A 15670-nucleotide genomic window follows, 5' to 3' on the forward strand; every position below is an offset into this window, starting at 1 on the left:
GGGCTCATGCGGAAACCCTGCAGGAGTAAAGACAGAGGCAAAGAAGGCGTTCAGCACCTCTGCCTTCTTTATATCCCTTGTTGATATTTTTATATGTTTATATGTTATATGTTTATATGTTTTATATGTTTATATTTTTATTATATATATGTTTATATTTTTATTATGTTTATATCCTATTGTTGAAGTAAAATACGCTGCATCCAATTGACAGAATTTCCTGAGTATGGCTGGTGTCATGACTGTCACGTCTCACACAGTGAGAACAGCTCCCCAGATGTGGGGGGCCAAACCAAATATCACCTCCCACAGAGTGGGTATGGTGTGGGTATTACGTCCCACAGAGTGGGCACAGGTAGAGTTCCCCAGAAGGGTTGTCGACCCAGGAAGATTCAAACTGGACCCCCTTGCTTTCTAAACTCCATCACAGAGAAGCCCAGGTACAGCTGGGCCCAATCCTCCTTCTCTAATTAATCTCTTTTAACAACCCATTTGGTGAGATTAAGTTTGGGAATTCTCTGCACGAGTAAGGTTATTACCCAGGAATTTTGTATAAAAACACAACTTTACTTAAAAGTGAGTAAGATTATAAAGCATGTCAGGTTACATACAACTAGCAGAATTAGACATGATGGCACTTTCTAAGCAATTTATGAAAACTTAAGGAAATTTTCAAAACAACAGGTTAAAACTAACAAAACTTAACAAAGTTAGAAACTGTGTTACCCTCATGTGCTGAGATAAGGTTAGAATCAGAGACACAGAGAGAGAGAGAGAGAGAGAGAGAAAGAAAAGGAGAGATCACCACCTTTGGACCCAGCAATGATCTTGGTAGGGAGTTGTGGTCCTTGGATGGCGGGTGTGCATCCAGCATTTCAAGTGTGCCTCTTTTATGCTGCCTGACCCCATCTTTTTGGGAGGGGACTTTGGCATATCTTGCACAGCCAGGTGTTCACTTGGGCCCCGCCAGATGGGATGACACAGCAATAACCCTTATTTCTGTGCATGTGCCCTCTCCAGTGGCTTTACCCGGGGCACACACAAGATGTCACTCTGCCTCCGCAGGGCACAGCTTCCCTGCCCCTGTCCCTTATGGAATAAGGACAGTGTCCTGCCTGTCAGGGTGGCCATCAGACAGAGCTCCCCTTGCAAGGACAGTGTTCAGCTTATTGGGATGTCCACTGAAGGAGGGGCTGCTCTTGTGAGAATAGGGCCCCATTTATCAGGGTGGTTACCCAAATGGGGGTCTCTCCTTGAGAGAAGAGAGTCCAGATGGCTGCTGAATGAGGCCTCCATCTGAGCACAGTTTGTCAGGGTGGCTGTTTTGAGGCAAATATTCTTTTCAGGATTCTACAGCTGGTAAAGAAATATCTTCCCTGTTGAGATAGTCAGCTCAGGGGATAAGGTGCCAAACAGCTTTGCATCCTGAAGAAGTGGAATTTACATGAAGAACGGAACAGATTTGTGGCTTAGGTACCGGGTTAAGATGGGAGAGAATTTAATTTAATTCTTAATCCTAGGCATTGCCTCTATCTTTTGGCAGTTTCTTAATTGTTGGTGTGCTTCAGCTCTCTACCTGCAAAAAGTTGCCTCGAGATCTTCAAGTCACAGGGGTTCTACAAAGATAAATCCATTGTGTTTGAGTGCCACAGAAAAGCAGACACATGAATAACTTCTGCAGCTTTCACTTGGTTTTGTGCTTACTGTGTTACACCCAAAGGGGCTTAGCATTAATCATAGCTGAAGATAGACAGGAGATAGATAGAACAGATGTATCTTTTCATCACAGAAGTATGCATCAGAAATTGTTTAAGCAGCAAGATCCTAAGGTACCTGCAAATTCAGCCAAATGCAGAATTTTGGATGAAAATTTCCTTAAAGGTTGGAGTGTTTGCCTCCAGGGTTGTATATCTGGCAGATGTCATACTTAACCTATTGTGTCAAACACACAGCCTTATTTAGGGACTGTTATTATAAGGTCTAAGCCCAACTGGATCACAAGGGAATGTACTGTCTCCAGAATACTAATGAAAGAATAGCTCTTCAATTCAGACCCTGAATTGTAAGGAAACTTTTGGTGTGTTTTTAGGTTAAATGATTTGCAGGATAAGTAGTAAAACATGCAGATGAGGTGCTGTCAAGAGAAAACAATAATTTGTTTCAATACAATAAGAAATCTTATTTGCATAAAATGAGAAATACTTAAATTGGAGCTGAACTATCAGTTTAATTGAACCTCAGCTACATGTCTATGAGTTTTTTTATTGGGACTGGTTCCTAGAAAGCATTTATTATTAACATTTTTGCAGCAAAATGATGAATGAAGTCTTCTTAACTTGCAAGAGAAGTCCTACAATAATCTCCTGCTGAGCACCAGAGATCAGTACAGACAATACTGATGTGCCAGTAGAGCCCTGGAGAGCTTAGTTGTTGGGTAATAAAACATATTGGTGAAGAAAGCCTTCTGTATATACTTGATGCCAAGGACAGTCACTATAGCTATACACTCCAACCATTTTAACAACCCATGTCATATGATTTCGACACATAAGGGTCTTCCTTCCTAAGTACTTTCTTCCTACATTAATGAATAATATTAAGCCCATTTAGACTCACATGTGTTCAAGACTGGAGTTTCCCCATCCAGCTGATTTCTCTTCAAAAACCGTTCCAGAGCTGCCTGGCATTAGAGATTGTGTTTCTCTTCTTGTTTGCTTTTAATTTCAATTTTCATAGAACTGTAGAATAGTTTTGGTTGGAAAAGAGCTTGAAGATCAACTTCAACCATTAACCCAGCACATTGCCAAGTCCACCTCTAACCCATGTCCCCAAGCACCACACCTTCACATCTTGTAAGTACTTCCAGGGATGGTGACTCCACCACTTCCCTGTTCCAGTGTCTGACAGCCCTTTCAGTAAAGGCATTTTTCCTAATATCCCACCTAAACCTCCCCTGGCTCAAATTAAGGTCACTTCCTCTTGTTCTATTGTTTGTTAGTTGGCAGAAGAGACTGAAAACCCCCACCCTACAGACCACTTGTAGAAAGTGACAAGTTCTCCCCTCAGCCTCTTCTTCTCCAGGCTCAACACCCTCAGTTCCTTCTGCTCCTCATAAGAACTGTGCTGTAGACCAGCTATGTTGCCCTTGTTTTGGACATGCTGCAGCACCTCAGTGTCCCTCTTGTAGTGAGGGGCCCAGAACTGAACACAGTACTCAAGGTGAGGATTCACTGGTGTCGAGTACAGAGGGATGATCACTTCCCTGGTCCTGCTAGCCACATTATTTCTGATACAAGCCAGGATGCTGTCGGCCATCTTGGCCACCTGGGCCACTGGCTCCTATTCAGCTGGCTGTTGACCTATACTCCCACTGGGCAGCTTTCCAGTCATTTGTTCCCAAGCCCGTAGTGTTGCATGGGGTTGTTGGGACCCAAGTGCAGGACCTGACACTTGGCTTTGTTGAATCTCAAAGAATTTGCCTTAGAATTTCATCCATTTTTCACTCACTGGATGGCCTCCTTTTTTCCTGTTAAATTATAAAAGCCCTCAAAAATTAGATGTCTTGTCTAGCAAAACAAAGACCATCAAAAACTCCTTTTGTCTGTTCCCTAGAGAAGTCTAATAGATGAAAAACCCTGCTTCCCTTTTGTAATGCACATCCCCTAGAGATTTACAGTATTTTACAGATCTTTCTGAAATCCCTCCACTTAAGCATAGACACCGTAGCTACACAGCATTTACAATTGTGAGTTGATTTCACCTCTTTGTAGACTCATGTCTCTTTCAAAGTTCATGAGCTTTCAGAGCAGGGAACAACCTGGCAATACCCAGCTGCTTATGAAAAGAGCTTTCCATTTCTTGAGATAAGGAGCTCTGTTCCCTTTTTCAATATCCCCAATCCCAACCAGCTACACCTGGAAAATCACCTTTTCCCTGTCTCTGTTTGGTACAAGGATTCTTCTTTCATTACTAACAACATTTCATCAACGAATCCTGATGAAAAATACTCCAGTTATGATCTAGATATGATCTAGCCTTACTAACAATATCTGAAGCACATTGGTCATCTGGATCACATGGCGCTGTTTCAAAGTTTGGTAAGAAAGAAAGTTTGGCAAGAATGAAAGTTTGGCACCCACCAGATTGACTAGTTTAGGAGTGACTGCAGAGGAGTTATTTTAAAAAGCATGAAATCAGTGATCTCACTCTGTATTTCATCAAGCCTTCCCAGCTGCAAATACACTGTTTGTTCTGACGCTGTACTGTGTTCTTTACGATGCATCTTTGGAGATCTATGCCTCAACCTCCTACTTGCAGACCTCTGCTTCTGGTGTAGTCCCTTCTTGTGTCAGAGCTGAGACTGGAAGAGCAGAAAGAGCAACCTACACCACTTAGTATGTGCTTGCCTAAGGAATTAGGGGAATTACAGATTTACAGTTTGCACAAAAGAAAGCTGTGCTCCCAGCTTCTCAGCACAGCTCAAATGTGTGTTTAGGACTCAGACAAAAGAATGGAAAAATTGGTGGTATGCTATCACCACTGTGTAATAAATGTTTTAAACAATCATTAGAAAATAACGCAAAGAAGTATATTTGATGTGCTTGAAGCTCTCAGAGCTTGAGTGACCTGTTAAAACCACAGAGGAAGTCTGGGCAGAGTTGAAAATGGAGTGTAGCCCTATGCAATACCAAACCCTCTTAACTACAAAAGCAGTATTTCCAAAAGTTCACAAATGTTATTCAAAATCAGTTAAAATTATCATCTAAGGACACAAATTTAAGGCTCAAACATCTTCATCTGCTGAATAAACCTAGACAAACCCTAGTGAGTGACTTCATGTGAGTGACTAACCTAAGTCCACATGAAGCTTAATGTCAGAAAAAGACTAGCACTTGTGAATTCTTGGTTTCTAGTCTTATGATTAACTCATCACCTAGACAACACCTTCAGGTCTAAAGAGCACTATTAGGGAAATAAGCAACAGGTTCATATGTGACCAAAGGCATTTTTTGACAAGAGATTGGAGGAAATTTTTGTCTTCCACGGATTTGTTGAAATTTTGGGTGTTGAGTGGCCAACTGCCTGCTGTAAGCAAAATGCCAAAATGTCCAACAGTAACTTTTTCTTCGTCAGCTCCTCCCTAGCTTCTCTTACTCATGAAACATATTTTATTTGGGGAAAAACATTTGTGACAGCTAACTTTTTATTAAACTTAGTTGATAATGAGCTGTGAAAAGGCAAGTAGAACTAGTAGACAATACTCTCTGTTAAGCCTGATTTCCTATTCCAAGATAATTTTTTCAAAAGCTCTTGAAAGAGAAAGGACAAGGAAATTTGAGTCTGAAAGGAGCAAAAGGGAAAACAGACAGGAAAAAAATAGGGTAGTGGTATATATGGGTGGCAGGCTGTAACATTCCCCCATTGCTTGGCAGGAGAGTTCCTCTGGAAAACATTTGTGTAGCAGAGACGGATTTATGCAGAGAAAAATAAACTTTACTGTTTTTTGCAAGGAACGATGTCTCGTAGATGACTTTTCCAGAAACTGATGTGCATGATGAATGAAGAATACTTGCAGTTTCTCTACCTTATCCAACTCTAAGCTGACCACAGCCCTGGGAGAAGGAAAGCTTACTTTGGTTATCCTCTGATTTGCTGTTATTCTTTTTCTGAAACACACTTTTTCAGGTAGAGGACCTGTTTGTTCTTTGTATTTGAAAAATTACTTTTCCTGCTTCTTCTGCACATTATTCTAACACCACAGCTGCATAGGGGCAGCCCAGTCAGCCTTTCCTCAGAACCAAAGCAGTGGATGCACAAAGCTACCCTGCCTGGAGCTGTGACTGTCCTCACACACCATACTAAAGCCTGAGCCCAAAGAGACTTTCTCCGGGCTAAGGTCACACCCTTCACCATTTTTTTCCACTTAGTTCTTTATACACAACTATGAACACCCTACTCTGAAGATCAAAGACCAGCTCTTCGGTGGCTTCCCCTCCACCTCTGCTTGTGGGATACTGGCAGTGCATTGACAGAGAATTAATTTTTTAGTTTAAGTGTACCTCTCTACAGTCACTACAGAAACACTTTAGGGGCAGCAATGTTGTAGCTAAGCAGAAGCTATTTTTTTCTACCAGCTTTTCAAAGCTATGTGAAGACAGCAGCAGAGATTCCATTTGAACTGTAAAGAAAAGCCTTGGATAACATGTTAGCCACCTACAGAGACCCCTGAGAATGGAATAACTTGGAGGGCTGGGCTGTAGGTGTTGCCCATCCTCCTTTACAGGTACTAAAGTGATTGATTTAAAATCAGATTTGTTTTTCAGGGGTCAGCATTATCTCCTTCCAACTTTTTCTAGGCAACCACTAGCTTCAAGCCAATGAGAAGACCTGCCAGGCAGGCCATTTGGGTCAGTAGAATGTTCCACAAAACATGCTTTAGTAATGAACAGAGATCTTCACGGAGAGGCATTTGGCCTTGTTTAGTTCTTGTCCAAGGGCTATTTTTACCTTCAAATGTACATCAGTTTTGGAAGGGGGAAGTGGAGAGGAGCACAGGCAGGGAGAAGAGCTTGGGCAGGGTCACAGAGTAAGGCTGGATATAGGGTATAAAACCACCACGTGCCTCATGCTCCTTTTTTCAGTGATGCCATAAACCCTACACAGATCCTGATTAGGGTCCTCAGCAAGGCTGTCTCTAGCTCAGACCACAGTCAGTCATCTCACAAAATCTCTGCTACTGTTGTCAAGATATTTTTATTTTTTCAGGTCAAAGGCATGTTGGAGGCTTGCTGACAGCAGGTGATGTTTTCATGCTGGCTACCAAGCCCTCAGGTCAGAGGTCTGGTACCAGAAGTTCTGGGAACAGGTTACTTGCCAGGGAAGTGACAAGCTGGCTGAAAACCCATCCCCCTGGCACAAACCACTTCCAGCTTTTCCCACTCCATTATAAAAATTGGGAAAAGGGTAGTGGAGGGTCACCTTCAGATATGATACAGCAATAGCCAAGGAGAAAATTACAATTAAGTCCAAAGTTTTAGAGGAATGTTACTGCTCTGTAAACCTGTCTTAGGGTAGAGGTTATAAAAAGTATTTGTCTTTAAATTGGAACTAATAAAACAAATTTGAACATCTTCCCCTCCTATGTAAATATGGTTTCTTTATGTAATGGGATAATATTACCCTCCATTTCCTGAAGGCAGTGCAACTTTTAGCATAATGATGGCTACACATGGGCAGAAAATATTTCTTCTCTAATATGGTGCTCATCCTGTGCTTACTCCCATTCCTCAGCTGCATAACCTGCATGTGGACACAAAAGGATTAACCTGTCAACCCACATCCATGGATATGCTGGCAGAAGAGAACTGTATTCACACTGAAGTCTGCTTTGTAGTGAGGTCACAGTTTTGTAGGAAAGGCAAAACATCCCACATGCCGACAGAGCTCTACCTGTCATCTCTCCTGGCTCACCTACTTTGTTCAGCCGAACTCCAGCCAAAAAACATAAATGAGTAAATTAATGCAGCATATACTGGGAAAGATGCATCACCCATCAATTCCATCACACATCATTCACACTTTTTTAAAGGTGAGCAAATGGAATGTCTTCCTTCTGCTGTATGATTAACCAGAATAAACATTGTATGTTGCCTTAATAGAAAGATAATATAACCTGTTTTGGACTCAACCCTGCGAGATATAAACAAGCGTTGGTTAAACATGTCAATCACATGACACCCATCTGAATAAAAATATTTCTCATTTTCCCCCTGCTTATCCAGCTACCACCTGCTTTCTCAAGCCCTGCCATCCTGCTGGCAGGACTGAGGTGTCAGGAAGTTTCCCAGCAGGATACTTGTGTCACCACTCCAGCTGTAGCAGGGGAACCTGTTTAAGGTCTAAGGACTCCTTAAGGACTCTTTGGAGTCCTCACAGTTCTGAGACATTTTGGAAGAAACAGGTCTGCAATATCCTCCACTTCCTGAACAGAACTTCTGCAAATTACCCCATGTTAACTCCTCTTTCCAGTGTGGTTGCTCCTCTGCAGGGACTGGCAGCAGCACACTGCCCACCACAGCTGCCCAGAGCCAGAGGGAACCCATCTACCAGAGTCCTTTTTTTTTTGCATCTAGAAAGTGTGTAAGGCAGTCACAGGGAAGTGGCACCACAACACTCAACAGCAGATCAGAATGTGCCCTACCTGTGCTTTGTAAGCTGTCTCCATGAGTACTGGCATAAATCAAGAGTAATTCCAATGGACTCAATGAATTTATAGTGCTGCAGCTACAGTGAGAGAGCAAAGGGCATAGCCGCTACACCTGGGTACAGGATTTCATCCAGCAGACTGGAACTACTGTCTTGAATGTGGCCCAAACTTCAATCCCATGTGTTCAAGCTTGCTGTGGAAACACAACCCAGGACATTAAAACCATAGCGGCAGCTCTTCCTTTCCTCATTCATACCATTTCACTTGCCAAGGATGTAAGACACTGTTGTTCTTGCAACCACCTGTGAATTCATGGCTCTTGCTTTACACCCTGGAACAGTCTGAACCTGCAGAAAGCATCAGAGGGTGGAATAAGGACTAACACTTTGTACGAAGAAGCAAGGCAATGAATGGTTCTTGCACCTTCACCTCAACCATACCCTCACTCATCCAGAAAGGCTGAGCTACAATCTGTCTGTCCCTACAACTTGCTGTGTGTATTCAACCTTATTGATGTTTTAAGACTAGCAATGTAATTCTCACTTTCCCTTCACTGGATTGTTGTGAAGAGGTTAAAAGAAAGCAAATTACAAAAAAAAAAAAAGATGCAAATATGTGTATGGTACATAGGGACCAAGCAAACACTCAAGAGTTATTATTAACTAGGTTGTTCATCTGGTTACACATCTGATTATTCTGCTAGAGATACTTTCAAAAATAAGCTGGTGTGAAAGAAACATCAGACTCTGGCAGAACACACTTGTGCAATGATCTCCACTGCTGCTTGGCACCTACAATGGAAGCTGAATGGGACTTCAGTACCTACAGGCTTTTTTGACCTCTGTGGACCTTAGGGTCCCTCAAAAAGTAGAAACGTCACAACTGTGCAAGTAATTTTCCATTCTGGCAGCCTGAAACATAAGAATTGGTTGTGAGTTGGGATGTGCACAGAATTGGCAAATTTCTGCTAATGAAATAAAAGGTTAATCATACTTGATGGTTTCCTTTCTCTTACTCATACAATAATGAAGTCTCTGGAAGAACTGCTTCCGGAGCCATGGGAGCATATACTAAGAGCAGGAATCTGCCTTTGATAGATTACCCATAAGGAAAAGAGACTTGGCACAGGATGAAATGAAAGCAAAACTGTCACATCTTACATATGTAATATATGCAGATGGATATGGTACCTATAAGCACACACACAGATGCCCAACATTGATGTACTCTCTCTTATACAGAAAGAACTTCAGAGCCAGGCAGAATTAATCACTTAAAAAAAGAAAACTTCCAAGTTCAGCATTTTTATGTACATGCATAGTGGCTTCAGACTCACTAGACCACTATAGAGGGATCCAGATGTTCTTGACAGAGTCAGATGTGGAGGCACTGGAAGCAAACATCTGACAGACCATGATCACCAGCCAGTGCATGATCACCACGTGTTATCCCAGAAATCCTTTGCTACATTGCAATAATTTACTTTAGGAAACACTTATCAGAAAGGCACCAAAAGAGTTAATCCAAGAGTTGCTGTGCCCTAAAAAAAGCAACTCCCTGTCTATTCTTACTCAGCTCTCAGTAACTGTGGTGCTGTTGATCACATTGCATTTTAAGACATGGTGATTAGAAAAAAGTAAAACTTATTTGTCTGCTTGTCAAGTAGCCATATGTGATCTAGAAATCCCTAAGAGACCATAAAATAAAATCTCCGTTCATGTTTTCTGTCTAGACCGCATTGAAGTTATGAAAATTCTCCTAAAGCATTTTCAGGTCCAAAAGGGTAGCTAGTATTTTCTGCTATTTTTTATGATTTAAAAAAATACAGGTTATCCTTTTTTTTAATAAAACTTTTAGCCTCTATTTGCTGAGGGAAATGTTGCAGTTCTTGCTATATGAAACAAGCAAAATGAGCAGATAGGGAATTGTCTGGTTCAAGTTTCTCAATGACTGAAGGTATCACTGAAGGTAACAGAGGGAATGGAGGAACCCTCACACTACCTACAGATGATGTCTCAATGCAGGAGCCAAGTAGAATGGGAAATGAAAAATGAGGGAAATACCAAATTTCTTTTGGTTAAAATAATGGGGGACAACAATGATAATTACCCACTGGAGCAAGTTCACTCATTCCTTGGGTAGTCCCACGTGTTATGTATCTATTAAGCAAGTACCACAGAAAAGTACAAGGCACAGAACATGGTCAAGTGTATTTTTCAAGTGTTCAAAGATCATTGGAGAGCACAGAGGGGTTATCAGAGAACATTTTGAAGGGTGAACTCACATATACCTTCTGCTGGAAGGTAAAAATACATATGAAATACTATCAGTATCTGTTCAATTCTTAGCCTGCTCTGATTTTTATTTTCTGTTACAACTTCATTTCCCGTCTGTTGAGAGGTCTGGTTTAATCAAGGCCAGATCCTCCAAACTCTCAGGCTACACGAGACATGCTCACGCTATCTTTGTGGTGTGTGTTTGCTGTGTCAGGAACTCTGGCTGCCAACTCTGCAACAAGGCCAGAACTCTGCGTTGGCACAGACTGGGTACTCATTGATGCTGGGTCTATCACATTTGCTCATCCTGCTTATTACCTTACTCTGCCAGTACTTTCACCAAACTCAAGAGGAATAGGGAAGAACTAGTGATCAAAGGCAGCAGGCTTTGTCTATAAATATGATTTGTCACATCTTCTATCGGACCAACCATAAGGCAAACACATCTACTGCACTACCCAAAATAGGAGCAGATTGGTAGCAAATGAAGACCTATCTTAAAATAGCATAGAGCAGATAAGAAAGCAGGAACTCTTGGGAAAATCTGCCTCCTTTATCGGGAATTAAAGGGGATAAATACAACAGTGCCTTGTCATCATTAAATGGATAACCTGCATGCATTTCAGATGTAACACCAGCCTGACTTTCCATCCAATATCCTGCCTTTGCAGAAAGATCTATCACATACAGGTGCCACCCCACTCCTAGCTGTTCCCATGTATATGGGTGCCCTGAAATGTTGGACTTCCACAATGAATGTTGCTGATGTTGCTATTTTACTCTTTCAGTCCTCTATGACCTACTTATAAGCTTCTCTGATAGCCAGCACTTCCAGCATCTTCTACATGTACATTATTTTTAGAAAGCACACTTTATACTTGCACTTACATCTGTCATCAGAAGATCTATGGCCAACATCTTATTTATGCTACTGTACTTTGACACATTGTCAGGCCTGCATTTCAGCTGAAGTTTGATGCTACATTGAAGGTCATGCCTTTGGTAGGATTTGGACAGGCACTCTTCCAATGCAGGCTGTGAACACTGATCTCACCCAACTGCAAGTGCACTGTCTATGGAAGAAGACACCACTATCTTGCCACCCTCCCAGCTCCAGAAGGACAGGTGAAGGAAAAGACCAAGGGCTCTCTTTCAATCAGTGAAACATGATGGGAGGGCCTAGAGCAGCATGGTTTGGAAGAGTTAGAACTGACCTTGGATAGCCTCTGAACAGCCAGTGAGCTGGAGTGGACTAACTGGACATAAAGCTTTCTTTTTAATTTAAAGCATATTTTAAAAATCCCAGAGGGGGAAAAAAAAAAAAATGCCTAAGGAAAAGTTCTACGAAACTTGTCAGTTTCAAGTAGAACATTTTCCTTCCTACAGAAACAGCAGTCCTTCCCAGAAGTCTCATAAGAGGTGGAGGGGGCATTCATCATAGTTGAATGAGAGGCAGAAATTTGACTTTCCTTCCAGACTGGTATGGTACAATGTGGCCAACCATTGTTATTTGCAGTCAGGTGCTCCTCCCTTTATGTTTTTCCTTGAGGTATATAAGGCTAAATATAAGCTAGTAGATCATACAGAAGACTAAGAAGAGTCTTTCATTGGCTTCATCCTTGTAAGCAAAGAGCTGAGTGCTGCTTTGAGACCAAGAGGTGTCTCCAGGAACAAGTTAAACCCTTGCAAGAAAAGACAGAGGGTGTTAAGAGTAGATCTCTCTACTCTGAACTCATCCTTTGGCACCCATATCACAGCCATCACCTCCCTAGTCAAGAGGAGGAGCACCAGCAGCCCCACATTCCTCCCACAATATGATAGGTCCCTCATCCCGCAGTTAATACCTCTGCATCATGGCCTTAGGAGGCCAGTCAATAAAGACAGTGCTGCTGTGACTGCTTTCCCATAAGCCAGACACAGAAACCAGAGTGATGGGAGCTGCAGCTCTGATGGGAGGACTTTATGCCCTTTGGGGTGAAGAGGAGCTCTTCTGACTCCTGGTTTGACTGCAATAGCCTGTGTCAGGCTACACAGGCAGGCTGTCTCATCTGCTAGGGAAGGGCTGGCCATCAGGGAGCCTCTTCCACCCCCCTTGTTAAGGATATGTTTTTCTTACTTGCAACTTCAAGTGCTTTGATTTTTTATTTTATTTTCTCCTGGTGTATGAGACAAGCAAAGCAATTGCTGGGCTATGCAGCAGGATTTGATACAATCAGATCTCCCTGGGATAAAAATAGGAAATAGAAGTCATTGGAGTCACTGGAGATACATGAGGACTGTAAATCCTGATGAGAGTGGGTAAGTAAGTCTACTCTGAGTATTAACTACAATAGTGAGGAGAAAAGAATCATGTCAAGTCCATGGCATGGTTGTATTTTGAGTGAAAATGTACATCTTTCACTGAAACTGAATCCCCAGAAAGTAAAATATTTTTAACATGGATAATCTGCGTCCCTTTTATCTGTGTCTCCTGTCCATGGCTCCTGCTGTGGTATGGCCACCGAGAAGGGGGAAGATAACAGGAGATATCACTAAATACATCACTGAGGGAAAAGATGAATCCTTTACAAGTCCTTGTAGGTGTAGTCCATTGGTTCAGGATTGTCTGTGTGGATACCCTAATTTCATGTTTTCATGAAAAGCTAGCCTCTGTTTTGTTCAGTAAGTATCTCTACAGGCAAAGCTTCCTCTTTTCCCACACATCACATGCCTCAGATCTCAGCTACCAAAAGCAGTGACTAACCAGGTGTTTGTGGTCTCTTCAGTGAAATTCAGAAGAATGCAAGCACCCAAGGAGGAGATCTCTGTCCTTCAGCTTCAGAGGAACACCAGTGGGTCACCCCATGGGGTTCAGCTAGCAGAGGATGCTGAGGCCCAGGTCTTTACACTAGGTTCTGCTGGTGCTTTCTGGAAGAAGAGAATAATTGCTCCAACCCATTTCAGATCCAGTGGAAAACAAGCTTTCGTCCTCAGGTCCTTTTCTCTTCTTCTTTCCCAGCCAGCTAGAACAGGTGTCCTTACCCTCTGACTCTTACTTGTTGACTCCTTGCTTATCTGTCTCTTTTTCTAGTCTTGGTTGTGCCCCAATGCATTTGGGTCCCTCCCAGGCCGCTCCTGATCCTTCAAATTCCCTGTTTCTGTGCCATCATCCTCTTTCCCACATTGCATCCCAGTCTCAGAGCCTTCCACTGCTGCACAGAGCTGCACAGAGCCCTGACAGGCATTATTAGCATCACTCAGAGCATGGCAGTCTGCACTGCTTATCATAGAATAATTTGGGTTGGAAGGGACTTCTAAAGGTCACCTAGTCCAACCCCCCTGCAGTAAGCAGGGACACCCTCAACTAGATCAGGTTGTACAGAGCCTTGTCAAGACTCACTTTTAATATCTCCAGGGATGAGGCCTCAACTACCTCCCTGTGCAACCTGTTCCATTTTTCCATTACCCTCATGGTAAAGAACTTTTTCCTAACATCCAATCTAAATCTGCTTCCTAATTTAAAACCATTGCCCCTTGGCCTGTCACTACAGGCCCTTGCAAACAGTCCATCTCCAGCCTTTTTGTGGGTCCCCTTCAGGTACTGAAAGGTACTTATCCCAGCCAAGGCGAGGTACATGCTGAATGAAAGCTTAGCATTTGAGGACTCTACCTCCACCCAAAATCTGTTTCCTACACTGTTTCTGTGTCATATTTGTCCAAAGAAGCACACAATTTGTCTTTCCATGTAAATGTTTTTAACTATCTCCATTGCTATGGAGCAGCTTTGAAGGCTTCTGACTGGGCTGTGCAAGTCCACACATCAGGTGTTTGTTGAGCTTTGAATCTACAGACACAATAGAAAAGCAGTTGAGGATTAAAAGGCCCAAATCACTGTAGACAACAGAGAATTTCTCTTAAGTGACAAGATCATGTCCTTTTCCTTCTCCCTCCACTCAGTTTCCTCCTGCATGCAGAAACAAAAACTTCATTTCTCCAAACACCAGTCTCACCTGCTTCTGGATTTGGCAGAACAAGAACTTCCATAAGTAAATGTTCCATGTTTGATCCCCAGTCCTTTTTCCCTGAGACTGATTTTACTTGGAAGGTTGACTTCTGGAGACTTCAGTGTCCTCTCTCCTAGTCCTGACCTAATCCTTCAGTGTCCTGTGGTGTCTTGAGAATTAATTTTTTTTTTTGAGAAACTCCTATAAGCAGCTTCAAAGTGCCTCCCTTTGCAGCAGTCTCTTGCCAAGTTACTCACAGACAACCTGACAGCTCCCAGTTTGCCAGTTGTCCAAGGTCCTCTGTGCATGGTGTTGAGTAGCACTATTTCATTATTTCCTCGTCCTCTCCTGCATGTCTTGGATCCTTTTGTCTCAGACTGTGGAGCTTCTTGGGAGGAGAGGGGTTCATGCACCCAGCACCCATCACTGCCACGTTCTAGGTAGGAAGCAGGCAGTGGTGTTACATCTCCTCCCCAGGTTTTGCATGGAAAAACCACATAAAACTATAGCAACTGTTTATTACTGCAAAAGTGACACCTCTCCAGCAATATATTTCATATTCCATCCAAAAGCTCATGTCCACAGAGTAGCAGGTAACTGACCACAGATGCCAAAGCAGAGCTGGCTGGCTCCAAGGAGAGAGTGTTACAAAAAGCAGCTCCCATCTTACCTGCGCTTTGTTACCAGAGCTGCCTGCTGACACTGCACCTGCTGCTTCTAAAAAGTGGCAGAGGAAATCTTATAATATACCCAGATATTAGATTACAACCCATGTGGCACGTAGCAAAGAATTGCACAAAGCCCCCAGCGACAGATTGATAAGTTATAAATAGGTGCAGGACCTACATAACTCAAGTGACTTGTAGCATCAGAGCAGGCCTCCAAATTAATGACATTTATGAAGTTTCTTTCTGGCTTGCTGGCTGCCAAAGAACTGGCTCTGAGGACTGGGCAGCAACAGCTTACCCCCAAGTGTCAGTAGGGAAAGCAAGCCCATAACAGGCACATCCAAGTCAAGGAAACTTGGAGGAATGTGTGCAAACAGGGTTGAAGGAATATAGGCAGGGGGAAAATTTTACATTTATGTAAAATGGCCAGCTTCAGGGAGGGATAGGTTTACACAGCACTGTGTGCAGCACCAAAGCTTGTGTTATTTATCCATGCAATGAGAGAGTTCCAAGAGCAATGTGAACAGGAAATGGAGG

This window comes from Heliangelus exortis, chromosome 3 (genome assembly GCF_036169615.1).
Source record: "Heliangelus exortis chromosome 3, bHelExo1.hap1, whole genome shotgun sequence".
Lineage (NCBI taxonomy): Eukaryota > Metazoa > Chordata > Aves > Apodiformes > Trochilidae > Heliangelus > Heliangelus exortis.